This window comes from Camelus dromedarius, chromosome 15 (assembly GCF_036321535.1).
Source record: "Camelus dromedarius isolate mCamDro1 chromosome 15, mCamDro1.pat, whole genome shotgun sequence".
In the NCBI taxonomy this organism is placed as follows: Eukaryota; Metazoa; Chordata; class Mammalia; order Artiodactyla; family Camelidae; genus Camelus; species Camelus dromedarius.
In genome coordinates, this window is record NC_087450.1 from 5,720,325 (window position 1) to 5,747,364 (window position 27,040).

At 39.6% G+C, this 27,040-nt stretch overlaps 1 protein-coding gene across 4 annotated transcripts in view; it reads right to left on the minus strand.

Moving 5' to 3' along the window:
• Window positions 1-904: 904 nt before the first annotated feature.
• LOC135323033 (uncharacterized) overlaps window positions 905-27,040 on the minus strand; it is a 142,467-nt gene continuing 116,331 nt past the window's right edge. For all 4 annotated transcript variants that reach the window (XM_064494279.1, XM_064494278.1, XM_064494277.1 and 1 more), the window contains one exon: window positions 905-4,941. The gene's annotated coding sequence lies outside the window, so the exon portion shown is untranslated. The remainder of the gene's footprint in view (window positions 4,942-27,040) is intronic.

A 27,040-nucleotide genomic window follows, 5' to 3' on the forward strand; every position in this document is an offset into this window, starting at 1 on the left:
CAAGTATTAATACGTATTAATTGAAATCCTTAGAACTGATTAAACTTACCCCACACAAAATCCTTAATATCCTAGTAGTTTGTCTTTCAGAAATCTTTTCCCACAAAGACAGGAAAAAAGGGAAATGCAGATCCGTGGAGTATTTCCACGTTGTCAAATAACCAAAGGCCGATACAAAAGAAGAGATTGTAAAAAAGATAAAGAGGCTGAAATCAATGTCCGGAAAACCTAGCTAACAATCCTAAATGGCCCAACTTAACTAACCTCAGCACTGCTGCATCAAGAATGGGGCAAATAGCACCTAGTGGATTTTTTTTTTAATAAATAAATAATGATCCAGTTCCTACCACAGGCAATTATGATAAGACTGAGTATAAGTTCTAACACCAACTAGTGTACAAATCATAATTTCTACTTGATTCAAACTGCTTCTTCTATAAAATTTGAATCTTTTTATTCTTAAGACAGATTTGTGGCCTATGACCTAGTGATAGAATTTTCAACTGGCTTGTATTAAAAAAGTTCACCATAGTGAGAATTTATTACATCAAGTATTCCTTTTTGGGAAACCCATGTGCCTTGTCACTCTCTTTCATAAGATTTCCTGTGGAAAATTCAATCCTTCATTCAGGAAATGGCTGAGCAATATATCTCATAGAAAACCTTCATAAACTGCAACACAAGAAAATGAAAATGAAAGTGAGCAGCCCGTGAAGCCAGCAGACACACAGCGCACGGCTGTGTTCTCGCCTCGAATTATTGTAACCAGCAGGGAAAATGTGCATTTCAAGAAATAGACATAAACAATTTTCAGGACCTGAGTACACAATTTCCCTTTCAGGTTTTAGTGGTCTTCCATTTAATTCTATGAGAAATGTTTAAAACAACAGAACAACACCTGAGATAGGGTTTAAAGTAACTTTTATGTCTTAGTGAAAATAAAGCCAACTGATAGTTATCATTTTTACTTTATTTGATCTCACTCTCTTACTTTACCTCCCCAACCTCCTCCACAAAATGATGGTGAACATCCCCTCCTGGGTCAGAAGGCTAAGTGGAAAGTACCAATCAAATGGAGGTGTGCTTTGTTGTTTATTTTTCAAAACAAACAAGTTTCATTCATGTGATTTAATAATTAATATCAGAAACAAAGTCTACTCAATAAATGGTAGCCAACACATGTCATCATAGCTGCTCATCAGGTTTGGCCCTACGTTACACACTTTTACATGGACATGTGCCATGTGCTGTCATGGGAAACGGTGAGTGGGGACAGGGCCTCTGCTCTCACAGCGCACACAGCCTGGTGGGGGAGGTGGTGTTCAATCATTGCCCTTTTTTTAATGTACTTACAAATTATGGGAAATGCTATTTAAAAACAACAAAATGAGTCAATGAAAGTGAAAAATACAAGGACAGTATTTAGGCTGAGGGAAGACAGGAAACCTCTTTGAAGAGCTGACACTCCACTGAGACCCAAAGGACAACTCCGGTGCTGCAGGTGAAGGGCAGGGACACATTGATAAAGGGCTGATATCCAGAATATACCAAAATCTCTTTAAACTCAACAAGAATGATGAACAACCTGATTAAAAAATGAGCAAAATGCCTGAACACACACCTCATCAAAGAAGAAATCTAGATGCCAAAGAAGTCTATGGAAAGATGCTCCACAGCATCTGTCATCAAGGGGATGCAGACTGAAACAGCGAGGTATCACTGCACACCTGTCAGAACTGCCAAAACGCAGAACACTGACAGCACCGAATGCTGGTGAGGATGTGGAGCGTCAGGAATTCTCATGCATTGCTGGTGGGAATGTAAAATGGCCCAGATATTTTGGAAGACGGTCTGGCAATTTTTTACAAAACTAAACGTACTCCTAACATATGATCCGGCAACTGTGCTCCTTGGTGTTTACTCGACGAAATGGAAACTTATGTCCACAAAGAAATCTGCATACAGATGTTAATAGCAGCTTTATTCATAATCACCAGAACTCAGAAACAAATAAGCTGTTCTTCAGTAGGTGAATGGATAAACTGTGGTCCAGCCTGAAAATGGACTATTATTTGGTGCTAAAATGAAATGAGTTATCAAGGCATGGAAAAGACATGGAGGAACCTTAAATGCATATTACTAAGTGAAAGAAGCCAATCTGGGAAGGTTCTGCAACTTTCTGATTCCAACTGTATGGTGTTCTGGGAAAGGGAACACCAAAGAGACTAAAAGATCAGTGGCTGTCAGAGGCTAGAGGGGAAGGAGCAATGAATGAGGTGCAGCACGGAGCATTTTAAGGTCACTAAGACAGACTACTCTGTATGATGCTGTGACGGCGGATACATGTCATTGCACATCTGTCCAAACCCACAGAGTGCACACCACCAAGTGTAAATCCTAGTGTCAAGTCTGGGCTCTGGGTGATGATGACGTGTCAGTGCAGGTTCACCCATTGTCGCAAATGCACGCTCTGGTGCAGGCGTCAATAGTGAGGAGCTGTGGGGACAAACTGCAGTTCATACACCAAATCCAGCCCCAGCCAACGCTGTTAATAAAACTCTGTGTGTGTGTGGAATGTCCGGCTGCTCTGGCATCTGAACAGCAGAGCTGAGCAGCTGCACCAGAGATCAGGAGGTTTGCAGACACTGAAATACTTACTCCCAAGCCCTTGACAGAAAAAGTCTGCTGAGCCCTGTTCTAAACGAATCAGGATTCACCCTGATGAGACAGGACAGCAGGGCCCAAACCAGGCATGGTTAATGGGACTGAAGCAATGTTTTAGTTCCAACACCTTTGCTGAAGTCCTGCAGATCCAGCGACAGACTGTAGCCAGGAAGCATCTGCAGAAGGAGTCGGTAGCAGGCCTTCCCGCCAGGCTCCGTGATGCCGGGGGCCGCGCGCTGCACGGGGGCCACCCGCTTGCAGAAGGCGGACTTGCGGTGGAAGCCGATCAAATCATAGAGCTCGGAGAGGATGCTGCACTGCTGAATTCTCTCCTAGGAATGCTGAAGCACAGGGAGAAAAGCAACAAGCATCTGAACGAAACATGTAAGTGAAAAAAAACCCGTAAAAAATTTTCCCTTGAAACAGAGACCCAATGACACAGGAAGGAAGAGGAAGGCTGACTTCGTGCACTGATGGGACCGGATGCAGAAATGCAGGGATACAGCGTTGTGCAGACGCTCCAGACCCCCTCTGGGCCCCACCTTTCCGCGTTCCTCCTCTCCTTTTACTAGAAAGGCCCGTATTACCTGAAACAGAGGAATCTGCTACCTAAACATGGGACACAGAGAAGGGAAAGAGAAAAAGGACGGGAAAGTAAAGGAACAACAGTTCATCTACACCCTAGGGTTTGGGCGGGACTTTCACCAAACACACAACCTCTCAAAGCACAGAGCACACAGTGAGAGGCTGACAGAGTGACTGCGACTTCTGCTCCTTAAACACCAGCTACCTGCCAGCACACGCTGTGCCCGTTACTGAATCATTACAATCATTTCAGAAAATATTACTACCCCGGCTCACAGGCAAGGAAATCTGAATCTCGGGGAGGATTTATTATCATCCTGGACAAATTCCCACTGCCCAGAAGTGTCAGAGCCTCCGGCAGACCCTGGACTAAAATGCTCCTCATCACCACGGGCACTGAGTCTCAGGCTGAGGCCACGTTAGGTCTGCACGGGCCCAGAGCATGAGTCTGTGGGACAGGGAGTGGTCCCAATCGAAGTGCCAGGCCAAGGCCCTCAGGAACCTATGTAATGAAACCAAATACCCAAACTCATTTCCAACCCGCTGCCCTGTCCGGGAGGACTGCTCGGCACATCTGTGCTGTCACCTGTGCACAGGCTGTGCAAGGGGCCCAGACAGTGACGTGACGTCCCAATGGAAGTGACTCGGAGACCGCTTCATCACAGGACAGACTCTCCCGGCTTCCAACGTTAACTCTCCATTCCATTTCCAACTGGAAAGTAAGTTTAGACTTGTTTTCCTCTCCAGAAACAAAGAGAGTGGTAACATCAGCGGGAAACTCAAGACTGAGGAAGAGTCTCCTGGCCATTTGGAAGGATAGGCTGGGGAGGGAACAGAGACAGGGATCAGAAAGACCCGTGTTCCAGTCCAAAGTCTGCACGTCACTCGCTTTCACAGTTTCCTTATTAATACAGGTGATAAAATCTAATTATGATTGTTGGGAAAACTAAATGAAATAACTTATGCCCCTAGCATAGGTGTAAAATCCTAAATGAGTGTTCCAGAAATGGACGTGACCATGGTAAGATACTGTCTGCCAAGTCTTGTGTGCTAAGCTCACATCAGCCAGCCAGAGATGTGCCAGAGAATGCCTCAACAGCCAGCAGCCTTCTCCAACTTGGAAACTCACAGTGTCCGAAGAACAGGCAGTGGTGGATGCTTTGGGACACTCTGAAGGTAGCACTCCAGTGATGACTTTAAAAAGCTGGGGAGAATTTAGGGGACCATACAGTTCAAATACAGTAAACACATTCCATGTCTACAAATATTCATCTCTAGCCATGATGATTCAGAGAGGAAATACATATTCAAACGTACATCATTTTCCCACATAAGTGCATCAAAACAATTTGGAAAGAATGTCACTTTCTTCTCTAGATCACACAGTGGGGATTACGAGGTTTGTACTGAAAGCCCTATGTGTAAATCATCTGCAAAAGTAACTGGGTCCATTATCAGTCAACATCATTCGAAGGGAATGATGGAAAAAAACAAACCCAAGCTAATACGCTCCGGTATTTTGTTGGGTTACGTTGTCACAGAGGAGACGGACAGGTCATCAAGGAACCACTCGGCCGTGATCACGGAACCAGGGAGCGGGATGGGCGGCAAGATGTAAGGCGCAGCCGTAGCTGTGCCCGCGCTTCTAGGCAGGTACAAGGTGTCAAAAGTGTATGCCCACGTCCTCATCACCTGTCATGCATTAAAGAGAAATGGAAACCTATAAACGGCCAATAACCTCGGTGGGTACACCGTCCAAAGAGCAATGTCACAGTTTGACAACTGGCCATCCCGGTTCCCTGGTTCATTATTGAAGAACCTTAAAAACCACTCCTCTGTCCTCAAGAAGTGCTGCCTACTTGTCCTATCTTTGGCTCAGGGATACAGCACGTTCACGTGGACTTTAATGTCTGCACAAATTTGACTGTCTTTTTCCAGGTTCACTTGTCCATTCTGAAGAGGCCTGAGTTAAGTCCAAACTCCATAAGATCAATTCCCTCCAGTGACAACTCAACGAGCCTGCAATTACAAACCAACTGAACAGGACTGTCCTCAGCTAAAAAATGTCACCCGCCCTTCACTGCTTTCTTAATCTCCTATCCTGGCTAATTGCAACAGACTAACACCACCCTCCACCAAGTTCCCCAACTATGTCAAATAGAAAGTAAGGTCCATAAAAGAGGAGACAACTCCATAGTCACCTCTGAATTCCTAGCATATATTAATGTCAATAAATAGAACTATGATTATGGCTTCTTTCCTTTAAAACCTTTCTGGTTATTTAAATGAGACCATGGAAGGGAGGTGTTTGGGTCCAGTATCTTGATCCAGAAGACTCTGGAGACCTTTTTCGGAATGGCTGCCCACTGATTCATTCAAAACACAACTTCTCTTTCCGGGAGGAGCTGTGATTTTCTGCCAGGAGTTTGTTGTCACTCTCATGCCAGAACAGATTTAAACTAAATACTTACATTGGATATGTTATTTTTCCCCGCTTCCAAAAAATTTGACTTTCCTTACTTCCTTGCCTTGAGGAATGCTTTTTTAATTTTCTTTCTAATTCACCCTTTTATAAAGCAGAATTCTCAGGATGTGCTTGGCCTTACATAAGAACAGCCATCCAACTCCCAGTGTGAGAGGCCTGGGGCTAAACTCCTGCACTCCTGTCAAGGCAACTAAAACTCAGTTCAGGAGCCAAATGTTCCCCAGGGCTTCTAAGGCTCGCGTATCTCCCAGAATCCCTGCTTTCTGGTTTGACTTGGCTTCTGAGGATTTCCCCTCACTTTCTTGACAATTAGCTGTGCAGCTTGAAAGATGAGGAAGGAAGGTATAATTTCTTAATCAGCATTTTAAGGAACTTATGTAATGAAGGTTTTCAAGAGTTTCTAGAACCCTCAAATGCCGAGACAGAAAACACACTAGATATATTCTAAATCTAGCTATCATGTGCATTTTTTATTTGCTTTTGTTTTCTAAACTGCTAACAGACATTTTTTAATTAAAAAATAAAATAAGGCCCCAAATAGGATAGAACATTGAACAGGAAACAAAATTAAAGGACAAAGACAGAAAAATGATAAGTACTCTACAAAGTTAATAGAAAAAAATACACTATAGATCAGATCAGCAGTTCTCAGTAACAGCTAATTGAAACCTGACCATGAGGTAAAATGTCTCTCCTGTCAGGAGACGGCCAACAGAAAACAGAATTAAATCAACAAACTAAAATTCTAAGTCTGGCGAAGTAGAGAAGTCTACCAGCTAAATGTGTTTTCTTCTGGAAAAGAGGGAGACTCACAAGATCTTTTCTGTGGAGCCTGAGCCCAGGTGAGGATGGTGAAGTGAGCTCTGTAAGTACCCAATTAGCAAAGTGAGTGATGAATAAAGAGACCTGAGCTTTGATGACAGAGATGATACTTACTATTCACTTGTCCTGTAAGTATGTCTTCACGTTCAATGATCAATAACTTGGCGTCCTCAGGGATTGAGATTATAGGAAAATGCACAGCCCGGGCCTAGACCTCCTCTGTGATTGTGGAACTGCACTTAGATGTTTCAATGGAACCTCCAACTCCACCTGCAAATAGCTGACTTCACGGTGCTCCTCCCATAGCGGTCCTGCCCAGGGCCTCTTGTCGGGGGGCAAGGTCTCTCTGCCTCTCCCAGCTCAGTCCCATCACTCACAGATGTGACTGGACCCCTCCTTCAGGGCCCAATTTCCTCAGTCAACGAGTCACACCACCCAAACCTCAACTACCAGGTTCTCACTGGCACTCCCTCAGCACTGAGTCTGTGCTGGGGACCACGCTGCACATTGTGCACACGTTACCTCACTGGATCTCCACAGAAGTCCTGGGAAGTCGGTACATCACTGCTTCAATTAATAAGATAAATTGTTTCACTTCCTTGAGTGCGTCATCCAAAGTGACACGGCTACTGAGCCACAAACCTGGGACTGAAAACCACTTGAAAATTGAACACTGCTACACCTAAGAGCCACCCTACTCTGACTTATCACATCACCTCCTGCCGAGACTTCTAAATGTTTCTAAGCATTCTACAAGACAAAAGTGATCTACGAGAGCACCTCTCTCCCCTACTTAAAATCTGACAATGACTTTCCACTTCCCTTAGGAGAAAGCCCCACTGATCCTGAGCACAGACCAACGGCCCGGCATCCGCGTTCCCTGCGCGGCCACGCTGCCTCACCCACCACGCAGCACTACACGTGCCGTGACCAGGACAGGGATGCTGACTCCGTACAACCCGTGGCTCGTCTTACTCAAACAATGATCACCCTCTTGAGTGCTGACTCTCAGAAAAATGTTTTCTCTGGATGAATCAGTATCTTTTTCCTTACAACTTCCCATCATTGATAATGAGCTCCCCCCAAAAGAGAGAAAACCTAATCCTCAGACTCCTTATCTGTAAAGTGTGAATAACAAGGAAATATGAGAGGTTTTAAGTGAAATAATATTCATGTGAAGCTAAGGGACAATTCCCAACATACAGTAAGCACTCAATATGTGCTTACTTAATATTAATAAAATAGATTCCATTCCAGCAACCTTAAATCAATGCTTTATGGCTTTGTCCAAAAGACTACCGACAAACTATTGGACGAACCCCTTTGAGCAGATCCGCCCAAGCGTACTGGGATAGGTAAGACTTGACTCCAGTTACAGCTGCAGCCAACCAGCAGTATGGGGCGGGGGCAGTTTGCTCAAACTCTTACATGTTGTTTGTGCATTTAGTTGTAGTTATTGAATAAAGACAGGTATTATATAGTCAAAGCTCCTGAAACATAAATCTTCAAAGATTGATGCAAATTAGTTTCAAGTACAACACTCTCACTAGAAATTATTTGAAAATTATAGTCTTAGCTCCTCCACACATCGAAAGGGCATTTTCTTAATGTATCTGACTATATACACTGAAAGGATTGTTTAAAAGAAATTAAGATGAAGCCATAATGAATAAGCTTTCAGTATAATCTGCACAAAGCCCCAAACAAGGGTCTCACTTCTCACTTCCACATAGGTGTTCAGGTAGCTTAACCTGGGTCTTGGTTTCTTATGACACGGGGGTGGGAAGAATTGTGGATAGATTTATGTAGCAAATATAAATCTAGGGTATTTGCTGTGTGGGAATCCTAGAAATAAATAAATTGATATATAGTCCCACCCTTAGGAAGCTCAGCCTTTCCAATTACAACAGCATTAAAAATAAAATGAGAGATATATTTAACAAAATTTTACAAGATTTGCACATTGAACATTTTGAAGTATCACCAAAAAAAAATTAAAAGATCTACATATATGGAAGGCATCCCATGTTCATGGAATGGTAGACAATATTGTTAAAAATGTTAAGACTCCCGAAAGTGATCTACAAATTTAATGGAATCCCTATCAAAATTCCAGCTGACTTCTTTGCAAAAATTGAAGAACTGATGCCAAAATTCATATGGAAATGCAAGGGACCCAGGTCAGCCAAAACAATCTTGAAAAAGAAGAGCAAAGTTGGAGGACTCACTCAAAGTACAAATCTATAGTACTCAAGTCATTATGGTACTGGCATAAGTTTGGATGCATAAATCTATGAGACACAATAAAAAATCTAGGGGGGAAACTTACATTTACAGTCATTTTTCCAGAAATGTGCCAACAAAACTCCATTGAAAGAATAGTCTATTCAACAAATGGTGCAGAGACACCTGGGTATCTGAAGGCAAAAGAATTAATCTGGAATCTGGACCCCCGTATTTTATATAACAAATAAAATATTAATTCAAAATGGATCACAGACGGAAACGTAAAAACTAAATATATAAACTTTCTAATAAAGACATAGTTTAAATCCTTGTGGTTCAAGGATATGCTATGGCTTCCTAGATAAAATACCAAGAGCACAAGTGAAAAACAAGAAAGATAAAATGGACCTCATCACAATTAAAACCATTTGTTACAAAGGACATCATCAATAAAGTGAAATGAAGGGGAAGGGGGTACCTCAAGTGATAGAGTGCGTGCTTAGCAAGAAAAATAAAATGAATAAATCTAATTACCTCCCCTAGAAAGAAATAGTTTTAATGTTTAAAAAAACTAAAGTGAAACGACAATCTGCAGAATAGGAGAAAAATTTTGCAAAGCCTATATCTAATAAGAGACTAGTATCCAGGATATAAAACAAATGCTTACAACTGACCAATACAAAGAAAATCGACCCAATTTTTAAATATGCCAAGTATTTAAATAGATACACAATTGGCCAATAAGCATATGAAAAGATGCTCAGCATCACTAGCGAAATCAACATCAAAATGATATCTGATTTTACACTCACTAGGATGGTTATAATCAAAACATGGACAATAACAAGTGTCGGTCAGGAGGCAGAGAAATGGGAACCCTCAATACGCAGCCATTGGAAAGGGGCAATGGTGCAGCTTCTTTGGAAAAGCCTGGTGTTTCCTCAAAAGGTTAGAATTATATGGCACAGCAATTCCACTCCTACATTTAGAGTCATTCCTCAGTATACTCGGGATTTCGTTTCAGGAAACCCCCACCCTGGATACCATAATCCAAGGATGTTCGAGTCCCTTTACAATCAGCCATCTGGATCCATAAAGTGGAAACTACAGATATGGCGGGCCAACTGTACAGCCAACAGAATGAAAATATATTCTCACAAAAAGTTGCACCTCAATATTCATGGCAGTATCATTCAGAGTAACCAAAGGTTACAAACAATATCCATCCATCAATGAACGGATAAACAAAATTACCAAGAATAGTCCCACAAACTTTTGGTCATTGATTCTTTGACAAAGGAGTTGAGAACATACAATGGAGTAAAGACAGCCTCTTCAGAAAATGGTTTAGGGAAAAGTGGACAGCTGCATGTAAATCAATGAAGTTAGTCTACTCCCTCACAGCATACACAAAAATAAATTTAAAATGGCTTAAAGACTTAAACATGTAGACAAGACACTATAAACCTCTTAGAAGAAAACATAGGCAAAACATCTGACATACATCTCAACAATGTTTTCCTGGAGCAGTCTACTCAAGCAATAGAAATACAAGCAAAATAATACAAGTAGGATCTAATTAAACTTACAAGCTTTTGCACAGAAAAGGAAACAAAAAGCAAAACAAAAAGACAATCTATGGAATGAGAGAAAATAGTTGCAATAAATGAAATTGACAAGGGCTTAATTCCCAGAATATGTAAACAGCTTTTACACTTAATAAGAAAGAAAAACAAACAATTCAATTAAAAAACGGGCAGAAGTCCTAAAGAAACTTTTCTCCAATGAAAACATACAAATGGCCAATAGGCACATGAAAAAAATGCTCAATATCATTATCAGAGAAATGCAAATCAAAACTGCAATCAAGACTCACCTCTCACCAATCCGAATAGCCATCATTCAGAAGTTCACAGACAGTAAATGCTGGAGAGGCTACGGAGAATTGGGAACCCTCCTGCACTGTGGTGGGAATGCAGTTTGGTGGAGCCATTGTGGAAAACTGTACAGAGGTTCCTCAAAAGACAAAAAATTGACCTCCCATATGACCCAGCAATCCCACTCCTGGACATATATCCAGAAGGAACCCTAACTCAAAAAGACACTTTCACCCCAATGTTCACAGCAGCACTATTTACAATAGCAAGACATGGAAACAACCTAAATATCCAATGAAAGATGACTGGATAAAGAGACTGTAGTATATTTCTCCAATAAACTACTATTCAGCCATAAAATAATAATAAAGTAATGCCATTTGCAGCAACATGAATGGACCTGGAGAATGTCATTCAAAGAAAAGTAAGCCCGAAAGACAAAGAAAAATACCATATGAGATCGCTCACATGTGGAATCTTAAAAAAAAAAAATCAAAAAACAAAGACACAAAAAGATAAACTTATCTACAGAACAGAAACAGACACAGAGACATAGAAACCAAACTATGGTTACCAGAGGGGAGAGGGTGTGGAAGGAATATATTGGGAGTTCAAGATTTGCAGATACTGAGTATGTATAGAATAAACCGCAAGTTTATACTGTATAGCACAGGAGAATATATTTAATATCTTATAGTAACTTATGTTTAAAAGAATATGAAAATGAATACAGGTATGTTCCTATTTAACTGAATTGTTGTGCTGTACACAAGAAACTGACACAACATTATAAACTGACTAGACTTCAATGAAAATATTTTTAAATAGACCAAAAACGAAAAAAAAGAAAAAGGATATTATGAAACCAAAAGAATAAAGTACTGACTCAGGCTACAATATGGATGAACCTTGAAACTTTATGTTAAAATAAGCCAGACACAAAAGGACAAATAGTGCCCTTTAAGGTGAACTGTATCTAAGCGTTTACTGTACTACTCCTGTAAATTTTCCGGAGGATTGAAGTCTATCAATATCAAAATAAAATGTATTATTCATTAAAATCATAAAACGCTTCCTCACAGGAGGGCTTTAATTATTAAATGCAGAAATGCATGTAAAGCTCCTGGAAAAACACTTTGCACGTCCACACACAGACACTGCTGTCACTGCCGCTCAGAGGGTGGTGCCAGCGCTGATGAGGGCTGCCTCCACTCGCTGCCCTGCAGACAGGAGTGAGGGCCTGGGCTCTGACAGGCAGGGTGAGCGTGACCCTGGGTCAGACACAGCCATGCCCCAGACTCTGCGTTACCCAACTTTCTTATACAAACTGCAACAAGTTATGTAAACACGCTACAGGGATGTATCTTACAACACAGGGAATACAGCCAATGTTTACAGTAACTATAAATGGAGCATCTATTGTACACCTGAAACATATCATATTTTAAATCAGCTATATCTTTGTAAAAAATTAAAAAATAACTTAAAAATGTTATCAATTTAATATTCAATTCGGTTTTTAAGTAACTACTAAACAGCTTAGAATGTATAAAAGCATTTAAGTGTGCTGTTTGTTTACATATTTATTTACTTTCAGCCTCCTGCTAAAAGAGAAATTAAACAATTTTTTTAAACACACCTTAACAACCATAACAACAAAAAGGCAAAACTGAGAGTGAAGAGAAATTGGAGATTCAATACTTAAATGAAACCTGGGGGAGGTAAAGTCATAAAAATGGATTCCCTGGAGTCAGGGCAAGTGTTAAAGGCCGACTAGAAATTCAGCTGTCAGATTCTTGGCAGCTAAAGCAAAAAGAAAAGATCATGGGGGGGTGGTAGAGGGTGTGCTTAGCGTGCACGGGGTCCCGGGTTCAAGCCCCAGGGCTTCCACTAACAGATAAATACACCTAATTACCTACCCCCCCAAAAGAGTCCCAAAGAAAAGAAAAAGAGAAATTTCTTTCCAAAAAAACCTGATATTAAATTTGAATTAAATACTTAAAAAAAAAAAAAGAAATATAGAAAAGATGAATGACACTGTGAAGGAAAAGCCCAGCTGGGCTAACGAGCTAAGTCACAAATCTAAGTGTGATAAATGTCGGTTTACTGATCTAAGTATTGCTGGGCTAACTCATAAATCTGAAGTTTAGTGTCAGTTGACTGGGCTAATAAGCTAACTCGTAAATCCAAGGTCAACAATTGTCAGTAAAGTGATCTGTTCCAAATTCATAAGCTTCAGTGTACTGATTCCTTGCTTTTTGTTGTTTGAGCCTTATTGGCTAATAGCCCCTTACTTGTAACTAACCCTATAGAACCTCATGTGCAGGTCTTGGAGGAACAGAAGCCCCTCTGAGCCCGCCGGCGTAATAAATCTCAGTGCATGTTTCTTGGCTGGCCTGTTGTTTCCATAACAACACAAGCGATAATGCCCTTGAGATAAATCTGTGATGGCTGCTGGCAGGTCCCCATGTCTCACGTGGCAAAATCTGAAACACCATTCTCACCACTCAGAGTCATCATAAGCCCACTCCACACATCCTGCTGTTAAATGCAGGAGCACAGGCAGGGCCCTGCCTTTGCTCTCTCTGTGTCATCATAGTGAGACAGGATGGAAGAGGCAGAGCACAGCCATTCAAGGAAGGCCACAGCAATTAACAACAAAATGGTGAAGGATTCAAACCCCAGTAGGCCTTGAGGCTCAGGATGAAGAGATTTAACTTCTAGCAGAGCTTGAGCATCATTATACACCCATTGTAATAGTAACATGGTGAATAACATGCCCCAAGGCACCATGGCAGTCCCAAGGCTAGCCACAAAAGGTCAAAGGGTGGGAAATGGCCAACTCCCTGGGAATCCCAGCCCCTTGCCCTTAGGCTGCTTCTTCTATATATTAGCAAATGAAACCACCAAGCCCAAGAAAACGAGCAACACAGCGCCACCTCGCGGTCACCCCTCTCTCTCCCTCTTCGGAGAAAGCCCACACTCTGTGGAGTGTGTACCTACTTTTAATCTGAGCACCCAAACCCCACACCTCGTGGCCTTTCTCTTGCCTTTCAATGTGTCTCTGTGAATAAATCTACCTTTCCTCAACACTGGCTTGCTCTTGAATACTTTACTGCACAAAGCCAAGGAACAAAGTCTGGTGGGACACATCCCAGGGGCTCAACAAAAGCCTGGGAAACAGCCCTTCTCATGCCTCACGTTTTTTTCCTTGTATCAACAGGACTGGGTTGTGAAGGGAGCTCTGAGGCCCCAGCTAAGGGACAGAAGCTGCCCCCAGGGCTCGAATTGGCGGGCAGCCTCTTCCCCAGCAGGGGCCTTGGGGTCTGCACGGTTCTCTGTGTTTCTCTGTTGTGCTGACTCCCCAGCCACAGAGCGTTCTCCTTAGCCCTGTCCCCACAAAACCCTTCTCTCCAAAATACAAGCACATCATGTCACAATCCTCTTGTTCAACCAGGAAATGCTTAACCCACTTTTTCCCTCCACAGTAAAGTACCTAACTGTCCTCCCTCCCATCACAACTCTTCTTTCTTTGTGAGAACTCTGCACTCCCCACACACCATCCTGAACGCAGGTGCCTTGCTGGCTGGAAACGAGATGTTTCAGTCTCACACAGCCTGCATCCTTTCACTTTCCCCTTGTTACCATAAAAAAGCCTTTCCTGAGTCACCCACAAATCTGATTCTGAACTTCATAAAGTGCTGAAGTTGCAGTCACTGTGTGCATACCTCCCAGGTTTTGACTAAGTTTCCTTCACGAGATCTTCATTAAGGAGCTGAATCAAGAAGTCGAAAGAGGATATTCTTACATCTGAGCGGAGGAGCCTGCAAGAAATTTAAATGGCTTTCAAGAGAGAGTTAACCAGGGACAGAGAGGTCGCAGGTCCTAGTCAACAATGTCATGAGGCAAAATGTTCTTCAAAGACTCAGAGTGGCTTCTGAACGTAGAGTCGGCAGGGAGGAGGTGACACGCAGTGAGTGGGGTGAGTGACACAGGGTACGCTCCCCCAGCTGGGGAAGAATTGGATTTTGTTCTAGTTTTCCAAACAATTTCTTAATAGCTTTTTCTCCTATTGTCACATACCATTTCCTATGAATTAAGAATATCAATGTCAGTCATTTGGGCCGCTTGGGAGAGGCCACATGATGCCATTCACAGGGCTGGGACATGACAGCCACACCAGTCTAGGTTGAAAGACCAGTGGGGGTATTTCCATGGTGATCACGGGCATGCAGCAAACTCCCCAGCTTCAATGACCTCATCTCAAAGGTGAGGCAATAAAACTACCAAGAAAAGTGCGTGATGATTATGGAAGACATCTGTTTACTAGGTAAGTGCCCGTGACAGCTGCAGCTTAATGGGGAATGTGTATGATTAACAAGGCCCTGTCTACCTGGCCACACGCTCCCTGCCTTCCTGCCTTGGTGGAGCAGCAGAGTTTGTTTAGCTGAGATGAACGCCCCCAGAGCAGCCCCGACGGGAAAGCTCGCAGCTCTGCATTGTGAGGCGTGTTCCTTTCCTTCTCAGTGCTGATCACAGTTTGCTGTCATCTGTTTTTATGTTTATCCCTTTTGTAATTTCCTCTCCTCCGGAGTTTTTGCTCAAGCAGCGCAGGGCCAGGTGTGTCTTGCGGCCTGCCCGATATTCTGGGCTGGGAAACAGCGGACCACACATCTGGCTCTGGTGCTGAACGGAGAGGGCAGAAGGCCCTGGGGCCCATGCTGAACCGAGGCCCATGCACCCAAAATTATGGTCTGACTTTGGGCAAATTACACAGTCTTCTTTACCCTGAGATTCCTCATCTGTCCATGAAAATAACTGCCCATGGCACACAGAGTTACCAAGATTAAAGGAAATCACCAAATTCACAACATATTCAAGGGGCTACCAGTGCATCCTCAACAGACAAATGCTGCCTTTACGGCTCTGACACACGCCAAGCGGGGCGGCCACACACAGTGAACACTGCTAAGTGCTTCATGTGTGCTACAATACACTTTAGAACTTACAACAATCCCAGGAAGAAACGAATATTATCATGCCCATTTCACAGATTCACCAACAGGTTAAAAGAGGTTGCATTCTAGTCCAAGGCCGTATGGTGAGGAAATGGCGATTTAAACCGGAATCTGGGCCCAGGCCTAGGCTCCATCTCTCTCCCATCCACCTGACCATTTGCCTATGAATTCCACCTGTCCAATACACAAGTTTGCAGCCGGCCAGCTCTTACATGCAATGTGTGCCACCATTTGTAAATGTTGGTTAATTACCATAAACTGTTCTCAGAAACCACTACAGAAAAAAAAGGTGGACTTAAGGAATTCTGCATTGCGTTCTCCTGTAATGTGCAGAAACCCTTCCCTACACCACCAAATCCAAATGTATGCTTCCTCCATGTTTATGTTTGCACACGGCTTATTAAAGAAGAAGGTACCTGCAGTAATTCCATCTCGGTTCCTTTCCAAGGTTGCAGATTATCCATAATCAGTCCGTGAATGAAAATACTACAATGTGAATGAAAATACTGCAACCATGTCAGTAAACAAAAAGTGCTGAAACCAAGTCATTAGCGGCTGCCGCCAACTCCCAGCGAGGACAGGCCTGCAGCCCAGCAGCTGCAGCAACTGACAATGGTGCCTTCTGACCAGACTCAGAATAAGAAAGGACAGGATACTGGCCCTAAGTAGCTAGGTGCTTGTTTAAAGAATGAATTCAGGGAGTCCAAAATATTTGCTTCCTCCCATACATAGAAAAGCACTAAATTCTTGAACTTGAGATACCTGGCTTTCTTTAGATAACAAGCAATCTTTTACTGTTCCAACAACCTGGTCTTTGTTGTAAAGCTCCTATATATCCTAGCTCCTCCTCAACCTCTTGGGAGCAGTCCCTCAGAGAGATCTGAGAGGCTGTCATCATGGCTTGAGTCGTCTCGCCAAATAAAACATAACTCTTAACCTTTAGGCTGCACATGTATTTCAGTCAACAGTTTTGGACATCATGAAGGGACCCAGAGCAGACTTTCTCCACCTGAACTCTCCGAGTATCTGGAGCCTTGGTTCCATAAGTGGCCCTTTGTGCCCATCTGCCTCCTCGGGGAGTCCAGATGAATTTGGGTGAGTCTCTCTTGTTTCTCGGAAATCACATATTGTTTGATGATCCTGAGTTTTATTTGGCGGAGTTTCCAGGTAACTGGCCCTCCAGTTGAAAGATACTGGGGTGAATTACCCACCCAGTGGAGACATACTGGGTGGGGCCTGGTTGAAATATAATGGGAAATACCCACCTTGCAGAGACGTCCGAAGTGGGGCTGGTGGAAACATACCAGGAAAATACTCACCCAGTGGAGACGTCCCGAGTGTGTCCAAGTTGAAGGACACTGGGTTCAGGGCTGAGTGGTTAGGTAAGAGGTTGTTCTAATGTTTTCCTCAATTTGGTTACCTCCATTGAATTTTTCAGGATAAAAGTAAAACTCTTATGAGTAACCTTTCAACTCCAAAAATGGGACCCTCCTCCTGGCTGGTAACAGCTTTCTCTGGTGACAGAGAATCTTGCAGGAGTGGTAGAGGCAAAGACTTCATGCCATAGAGTTGTCCCTGAGGGAAATCTTACTAGCAAATTTATTCTGAGAACCCGAACTTACAATGTGGAATAGAACTTTCAAAAAAAAATAAAAAACAGAAAAGAAAAGAAAAAATGACAGATTGCCAGCCTCCAACTATTACCCCAGCCAGGTTTATGTACATACAAAACTTACAGCATTAATTGGGAATTAGAAAAAAAAAAAAAACAACTCACTATGAAAGTAACTAACCAGGCCTGATAAAAATATTTTTTGGAATTCTGAACTTATAAAAACAAAATCCCCGTTAGGGGGAACTTAGATTTCTCTTCCTGTGTCCTTGAAATGTAAATGTTTTATCTTTCTCTGGGTGTTTTAAATGTGTGTATGTATGTATATATAAGTTTACTTTTTTTTAAAGGAAACCTTGGACTCTGCCATACAAAAGGTTCAAGTATTGTGTACATATGGTGGCCACGCAAATAAATTGGGATTCTAAGCAATTCTTTGTACCAATTGTCAGATATTTTGCCATCTTAAACTTTGTTTCATCAGCCTGGACCACAAAGGCCTTTAGCTTTTGAAGAGTAAACCTTTGAATTTTATTTAGGCAACACCCCCACTCTCATGTGGAAGAGCCTCTTCATCTTATTGGTTTAAAATCACTATATATATATTATATATATATATATTAATATATTTTTATATATTATAAAATATATATTATATATATATAATTTATATATATATATATATATATAAATTGATGGCCATATGATGGATCCTTTAATTTGGAAAAACTTTTAAATTGGTGAAAGTTGAAAGAGATCTCATTATAAACAGCTGTTTTATTGGTATCTATTAAAATCAATTTTAAAGGTAGAAAAATATATCTAATGGTTAAACTAAGAACTTAGTGAAAAAAATAAAACTGGTTTGAAAAGCTACATTTGTGTTTTTCCTTTCCGATAAATGGTTCTAGGGATGCTAATAAAATCTTAGAATAATTAATGTTAATTAGGTTGAATAACTGGAAAAAGGATTGTTAAAAGGTCGAAAAATAAAAGATAAGGGGCTTATCCCAAGTGGATAAATATTTTTATATGGTTATTTTGAATGAGATAAATAAAATGGACATTTTTGGATTTAGGTACAAGGTTTTGATACTACACTACATAAAGTAAAAAAAAGGGCCAAAGAGATCACCTACTGCCCCCCAACATTAAAGTTCAAACAAGTCCGTTTTATTTGCCGCAGTTTAAAATATATATATATATATAGACTGAAATATTTGATCAATGATTGGGACAACAGACCAATTAATCAAAGTAAAAATTGAGAACGGTCTAAGCTCTTTGGCTGAAACTTGGGCATCCTAGAGACTTTTCTATAAAATTAGATACAATGCACAGAAAAAAAAAAAAAAAGGCTTCTGGCACTCCTTCTAGAAATAAGAATTATTGATTAAAACATAAATATAAAAATTAAAGGTATAAGATTTAATAAAATTGAGATAAAAGTTTGTAAAATTGGTATATTTAAATGGTCTTTATATAAAACTTTTGCTTAATTATGTTGTGGGATAGATATGTTTCAATGGAAAAACGCGTCCCCTTGTTGGTGTTATAAGTCTGGGCACAAATCTGTCCCTCAGAAAATATTAATTGAACAAAGTAAAAGAAACCAACAGAGTTACATGAGCTGTCCAGTATAACGTAAAACTAAAAACTAATATTCAGTGGCTAATAAAAAAATATTATAAGAGGTTTACCCTGGGTTTAACTTATAACTCAAGAAAAAGAGACCTTACTAAATGCCTTATGCAAGCTTTGGAAAACATGATAAATTAAACCTTAAGGTTTTAAAACACGGAATTCTTTGTTTACAGCTCTTCTCACTGATAAAAAATGCCAATTAAGGAGGGAAAATTGGGTCTGGGTGACAGAGCAGTTCTCTGGGGAATTGGAAAATTGTGTCTTTGTCTTGCAGATCAGAAATGTAAATACAGCAAACAATGACCTAGGACTGAGCCTAATTAGCTCAACGAAATAAAATTTAAGGCCAAGAAATTTTTGGCATTTTAAAACTTAGAACTCAGAACTCTGACGTGTCCTTCAGACTTTGTCAAGAAATCTTAAATGTCTGTTTCTTAAATAGCAAGCCTTAGTGATTTGAGCAAGCAAATTCACTTTACTCCAACTATTATTATACCTATCTTATAAGTAAGTTTTAAAGTGAAGCTATGAGATCTCTAGCTTTTGTCTGTTTATAAGACTGAGTACACATTATTGATGTGAGATATTTCTACAGCTAAAAAATTCAAAGTCAAAGAGATCTGCTTAATTGATGTAAAAAATAGGAGCTTGAAAATTAAGTATTTTTAAAATAAAAACTGAACAAATTGACTTTCAGCATCACGTGAACTGGAAAATATTCAATATTAAGATAATATTTGATATTGTTTAGTTTAAGAATGTTCTAATTAATATAGACATTTTTAAAGTCATCAATATTAAGTATAATGCTTTTACTGTACCTAGGTTTAATGAAAGTCAAATAAGATCCTGTTATATCTGTTGCAGATATGTCAAGAAGAAAAAACAGTAATGTGGTGTGGTAAAATTTTAAGTAAATTAAATGCAAATGAGATGAGAGCTTTGGGTAAATTTTTAAAATATATTTTTAAAATGTATGCTTAAGATAATCTCTAAATGTTTGGTAACTTTAAATTCTAGAGTTGTGCTAAATTAAGTCAAATGATAGGATTTTATTAAATAGCTATGCCATTTTCAGATAAAATAAGATTGAAATATGAATTACTTAACATGTAACTTCCTCTTACAGAGAAAATAAAGGTGTTTAGAAATACTAATAAATGGATGATGCCACCCTGAAATAGTCTCTATTATTAAGGGAATGATCTCAGTATCCTAGGAAAGTAAGATAAATGTGTAAAGGAAGATATAAGAATGGAATTATATTTTGTTAATGAAAAATAGTGGATTTCTCCTGAAGCTGGTTACTTCTGAATGGAAGAGAAAATAAGGGACACACTAATATGAGTATAGAAAGCTATGGAAGGCTTGTGGAAGTGGAACCCTGAGGAAAGAGTTTCATACGTGGTCAGAATTGGCTAAGTTTAGAATCAACTTGGGCAAAGTAAATGAATCTTAGAAGTAAGCAGGTACAAGACTAGATTTGGTTTTCTCGCTGTTAAGAGGAAAAAATTTTCTTAAAATGTTAATCCACCTTCAGTAACAGATTGTAAAACTTCTTATACCACTTAACTGATCTGTTCTGCCATTACCTTTGACGCATTTTCTTGTTAATGAATTAGTACTACGTTACAGTGATCTATATGTTTATCTGACCAAGTGTTCTGAAATCTTTAAACAAGCTCCCCAAATATCAATTTCTAATTAAAGTTCTTTTAATCTCCAGTTAAGTTTGGGATGCTACAGAGGGCCCCTGAAACATCCCAAAGAGAGATTTTAATCTAGTAAATTTCATTTGGCATGTTAAATAACATGGTATTGTCAAATGAATAATAAATCTTCTAAGGTTATATTATATGAGAAAATGTTATTAATATAGATATTGTAGAAATTATATGGACTCCCTAAAATTCTGGTATATCTGAAATGTTACCAGTGATAATTCTGGGTATAGTGACCAGGTTTCTTTATCGATTATAGTGTAACGGTGTTTAACCATGATTTTAAATCTTTTGTCATTTATAGACAGTTAATGGTTGTCTTCTGATGGTTTTGCAAAATGCTTGCTCTTCAAGGAGATTTACTGATTTCTAATAAATTTCAAACTATAGCAGTGAAATAAACTGGGTAAGAAATTTTAAATTTCCAATGAAAACTGTGATTAAAAGAATTAGTTACATGGGACTGAGTAAACTGGTGAATATGGTTATAATTTTTGATTTTGTTTAAAATACTACTGGCTTTTAACCTGTTTCCCAGACATAAAGAAGCTCTTCTCTTTAAGCTAGCTATGATTCACAGCAATTTGATAAATTATACCTATGTAATCAGACTTGGAACAGTTATCTTTTCTCTCTATCTGATCCCTCAATAGACTAAAAACTCTTAGGTCCCCAGTGGCTCTATCAGACAAATGAGGAAGATCATCTCCTAACAGATATAGGAATCTCAAGGTATTTTAAGGATTTTAAAGAGAAAAGAATTTACCTAAATCTGTAAGGCAGAAATCCATGACAAGCCCTTGACGGGGCTTTCCTGGCCTTAGCAAACCTTATTAACATTCTACCCTGAGACTCCTAATTAAAAGTTCCAACACAGCCAATTTAAAAAAGCTTATATGATCAAATAATCAGACAACTTGTAAAGCAATTAATCTTGACATGGCTTTATTTGAGAAAAATGAGGGTAACTTTAGAGAGAAAAAAGATTATATTTTAGTGGATATTAAATTCTAGTTTTGTTGACGTCCATATTTACTAACACACTTCCCAACCATTCCTTGCTGTTATGTCACATTGCTGTACAGTTTAACTGAATTATTAATAGGATACTCTAGCTTTGTTTCTGAAGCTCACTAATCTATCCTTGGGTAAAATTCCAATGCCCCATGACCTGCAGCCAGGGGATTATACAAACTGGAACAGGCATGACTTAAAGAACTGTCTCCAACCTGAATGGAAGGACCCTTTATCAGGTACTCTTAAATAGACCATACACACCAAAGCTGAAGGAAACGGACTTTCGGGTTCATTTCCTATCAGAAATAGCCCCTGCAATGCACTGGCCTATAGAGCACTGCTCACCTTAAAACAATGCCCAAATGGAGAAAAAGCTACCAGGCCAGGATGACAAGAAGACGATATCTGAGGTAGACAGCTGACCCAAGACACCGTACCAGGCCTGCATAAAAATTACTGTGATAATTTCTCCTATCTTTGATTATGAACTACTCCAATTGTTAAGTTTATGGTAAATTACCTATGTCTAGTTCTTCTGTGTTACCTTGGTGGGTTTCCCTACTCCAAGGCTCTAACTAGATAGCCCTCAGAAACGTTATTCTAAAAAGAAATTATAGTTCTGTTTAGACCTCTGTTGATCTTACAAGGTGGGAGACGTCACCTGACCAATTAATACCTGCTCTGAGACTGACCATAAATATGAACTTTCTCATAAGATCACTCAAACTCAATCAGAAACACAAGCAAAATTTTAACCCCAAAATACAACTTCCCGATTATTAAATTCTTAATCATGACTTTATTAACGTTACTAGCTGTATTACTTATATCCTGTCTATTTTATAAAATTGTCTGTTACATTTCCCAAAGTGTAACTAGGCCTACAAAATTGATGATGGCTAAACATCTTGAAGAAATAGAAAAAATTTATAACCCTGAATAAAGTAATTGTAATAGTGTGATTCTAGGTATGGGAATGAGCAATGAAGGGAAAACACTTCCTGGATCATAACAAACAAGTAAGACAGGTGATCCAGAGAATTTTTAGTATCAACAGGGCATCCCCGCCCCTTTTTAGTATAAAAGTGGACTGATTTCTGACTTGGGGGAGACGGTTCTCCAGCATGTCATTCAGCCATCTTCTGGGTCTGCCAGCTTTTCAAATAAAGTCACTATTCCTTGCTCCAACACCTCAATCTCCCGATTTATTGGCCTGTCATACAGCAAGCAGTACGAGTTTCGACTTGGTAACAAGATGACTGCATTGGAGGTAGTATGTCTCCACTTTTTCCTCGTTTCCAATATGTAACATGCACATCATTTATGATCTAGTGCAAATAATTCATCAAAGACAACCACAAAAAGAAACTACACTCACCTAGCTATCAACACTGAAGTCACAACCTATCAATTTTATATGCTTATTAACAACACAACTAAAAAACCTAACATAGGGAATTGATTCCACAGAAATAAAATTATTTCTACTCCTTCAAAACCTTTTTTTCTTTTCTATTTTATTTTGTTTTGCATATTGAAAAGAAAATAAAAGACAAATCATTTTATTTCACGTATTTTGTTATAGCTACATAATATAAATACTACAAAGGTATTTAAATTGCAATAAAAAATTGTTCATATATTGTACAAAGATATATACACAATCAATGTGGATAAGGAAAGGAATGGATATTTACTAAAAATCCACTGCACATCCAGTCTTTTACAAGCATATCCTGGAATATAAGCTCTATGATCCAGGGGTCCCCCACCTGCATTCTCACTGTTGAGTCCCTTAGTAATCTTCTACCAAGGCACCAGCATAGAACCACGCGATCAGTATTTTAGGTATAAATGAGGAAATTAGCTCATTCAGTTCTAAAACAAAAACCCTAAAGTAAATACTGAACTTATTTACAGATAAAGAAAATTGGACACAAACAAGTACAGTTTCTTCCCCAAGTTCACAAAGCTAATAAATGGTAAAGGCAAGATTTGAACTCATCTGTCTGATTCTAAAAACTAAGTTGGAAATCCCTTTCGAATGGGAAGGGTCCAGCAGCACAGCCTATCACCCTATCTTTGTTCAGATCTAGCCTTAGACAGCCTGAGACAGCACCCCATTCCTATGGAACTTGAGGGCAAATGATAACAATAAGGATTTTATATCCAGTAGTTTCTTAGGTATCATTTATATAAACTGTCAGCAGGACAGCAGAAAAACTCTGGGAAATATGAGTGGGTCCAGGGCTTTTTGCTGATTAGAAACTCAGTCTTTCAGGACAGAGTGACCTTCCCATGAGAGGCCACACGGACCTAAACTAAAGGCAGCTGAGCAATGAAAACTAGCAAGACCCTGGAACTCAAGCAAGAAGGGTCCCTGCCATCTCCCGCCCTGTTGCCTCTTCATCTACGTGGACACGAAGACAGAAGACCCAGGTTCTTGTCCAAGTTACACCATCATGGATTCTCACCCATAAAAAGTTACGACTCTATGCTGTCCTAAGTCCTTTCCAACTCAAATATGTTGACACCAATATCTCAGCAGAATGTCTATGTCTCCACAAACTCTCTTCTATAAGAATAGTTCTATGGCCACAAAGCAGAAATCCAATTAAAAACACCATGCACTAAGCAAGGTGAAAGTCTGCGTAAGAGACTTTGCTCTCACGCTCAGTGAATGAAAACTCAGAAAAATTGGTCCTTCTCCCTCAGCAAGTTGTAGGTAGGCTGATTGTGTGTGTGTGGGGGTGTGCATGTGTGTGTGTAAATCAAATACAATGACGTCTGGGATCTGTACAGATTTTTTTTATGTTACTGTCATATCATGAGGATGAGACACTCTTTAAAGTAATTTGAATCTAGTTTTCTGAGAGAGTCTCAGGAACTTTTGGTGGAGGAGGGAAAAGGAAAGGAGGAAAGAAGTAAATGAAGCAAAGGAGTAAGAATACTGCAAGGGAAAGGCAAGACATTAATTTTGTTCCTCATTGCATCACAAACAAATTACGGACTGGCTTTGCCCCGATGTCCTGTCGAGCACTGAGTTGCAGATGAAGAGGTGACAGCCCATTTCTCACTGAGCTTGTGACTGTACGTGGCATCTTATAGAAACCAATCATTTACCCTGATCAAACACTCTAGCAGCAGGCCGTAATTCTCCTATTTTGAGAGATAAGAAAATAGGAGTTCAAAGAGGGTAGATAACTTGACAAAAGTCAGAGGACCAGTAAATAAGAGAGGATGAATTCAAACTCAGATCTGAATGCAGAGTCTGATCTTCCCACTCCCAGGACTGGAAAATCCTTAACACACAGACTCCCCAGCTCCCCTGCAGTGTTCCTGGCGCCAAGCAATTCCCATGGCGATGGACTCCAGTTCTAACAGACACAGCGCTCTGTGCAGCCAATGACCTTGATCAGACCTTGATCATCTACCTGCCACGCCCACCAGGCTTCACCATACAGGTAGGAAAGCTGGCTTTCAAGTGCATACAAAGCCACCCCTGGTCTAACCTGGGCTCTTCTGTGGCTTCTCCAGCCTAAAGGCAGCCATGAAAGTGCTCACAGTTTGTACATGAGCCACACTACCTCTCTCCATCTGTCTCCACACCTATACTTCTTAGCTATGACCATTTTGGTAATATTGGAAACAAATTTTTAAAAACACAAAAGAAAGGATCCTCGAACAATTACTTAATACTTACAATTTTAAATGATTTTTTACAAAGTGAGTATTTACAAACCGAATCTGCCTTCCTAGGTGTCAGTTTAAACAGTTAAAAAATATAATAGCAAAAAATTCTCACTTACAAAATTAACAAAAACATCAACAATAATCTGGAATAAACTCAAAATTAATGCCCATGTTGTACATGGAGAAAACTACAGGACTGTACTGAGGGGTAAATAAGAGGTGTGAATGTAGAGACATCAACATATTGCATGGAGGAAAACAGTTTTGTAAAGATGTAAGTTCTCCTAAAAATAATTCAAAACTTAATAAAAATCCCATGAATACTCTTATCTGACTTTTTTTTAACTTGAACAAAATATTTTAGAATTCTTCAGGAATAATAAAGTCATAATAATAGCCAAGAAAGTTTGGGATGGAAGAAAAGAACAAAAAAATATCACACTGTCAGATAATTATTAATTTTTACAATATGTAAGATATGGCGCTGGATTAAGGAAGTAAGATTGACAGAAATATAGCATGAGCTCAAAAAGAGACTCTAGTGTACATAAGTATTTTGTGCATGTGGGATTTCAAATCAAAGAGCAAAGTATGAATTCAATAATTCTCCTGGGACAATCAGAGAATCACCTGGAAAGAACAAATTCTATTCCTGTCATAATGACCACAAAAAAAATTACAGATAGTTGTTTAAATATTAAAATACTAATAACAGCAAATACAACTCTTTGCTCACATTAATTCAAGTTCTCCTCACTATAACAAGTACTATTATCATCTCCATCTTAGACATTAAATAAACCTACATAAGAGATTTATACCATTATAAGAAAGTATTTCTAAGAATAATAACAAAGATAAAACCCAAAAGGAAGACATTTACTATCTTAAGAATATTTTGAGCCACAATGAAAATAAAAAACCTACTGAACAAAATGAAAGGCAAGAAATGACAAGAAAAAGCTCTGTGATACATGTTGATGAAGACAAGGGGTTAATGTTCATAACATACAAAGAGCTGTCACAAAGCAACAAGAAGCTCCCTCACTTAAATGTGTGCAAAGGACAAAAGGGATCATTCACTTTTAAAAAGTCAGATGACTAATGAGTGAAAAATGTTCAATAACTCACTGGTCATCAAATACAAACTAAAACAATGAAAAAGCAATTTTGCTCATCATATCGGCAAATATTTGTAAAAGATATTCTAGCTAGTGTCCATCTGTGAGAGAACAAATTGTGAGCGACATTTTGGAGGACGACATGTCAATGGATATGTAAACTCTGAAAAACGTGTGTACACACAGACTCAACTCAACTTCTAGGAATCATTTCATTTAGAAAAAAATCAGTTCAAAAGATGTACTCATCAGAGCATTTACACAGCACTGTTTACAATGGTGGGATGAAAAGCTGAAGTGAAATCATATCCTGTGATAGAGAATTGGTTACATAAGTTATTCTACAGATTTTCATTCCCCACTGGAGAAGCAATTTCTAGAGTCACTTGAAAGGAGCCTGTGATGAATGTAAATATCACATCCAGGGACAAAATTTCCAGAAGCCTTAACTAAAGGAATACTCATACAAGATCACAGGTATGTTTGTACAAGAGGGATGCCAGTCAAACATCCTTTCTGAAAGTGGAAAATGGAGAAAACTTAAGGGTCCAACAT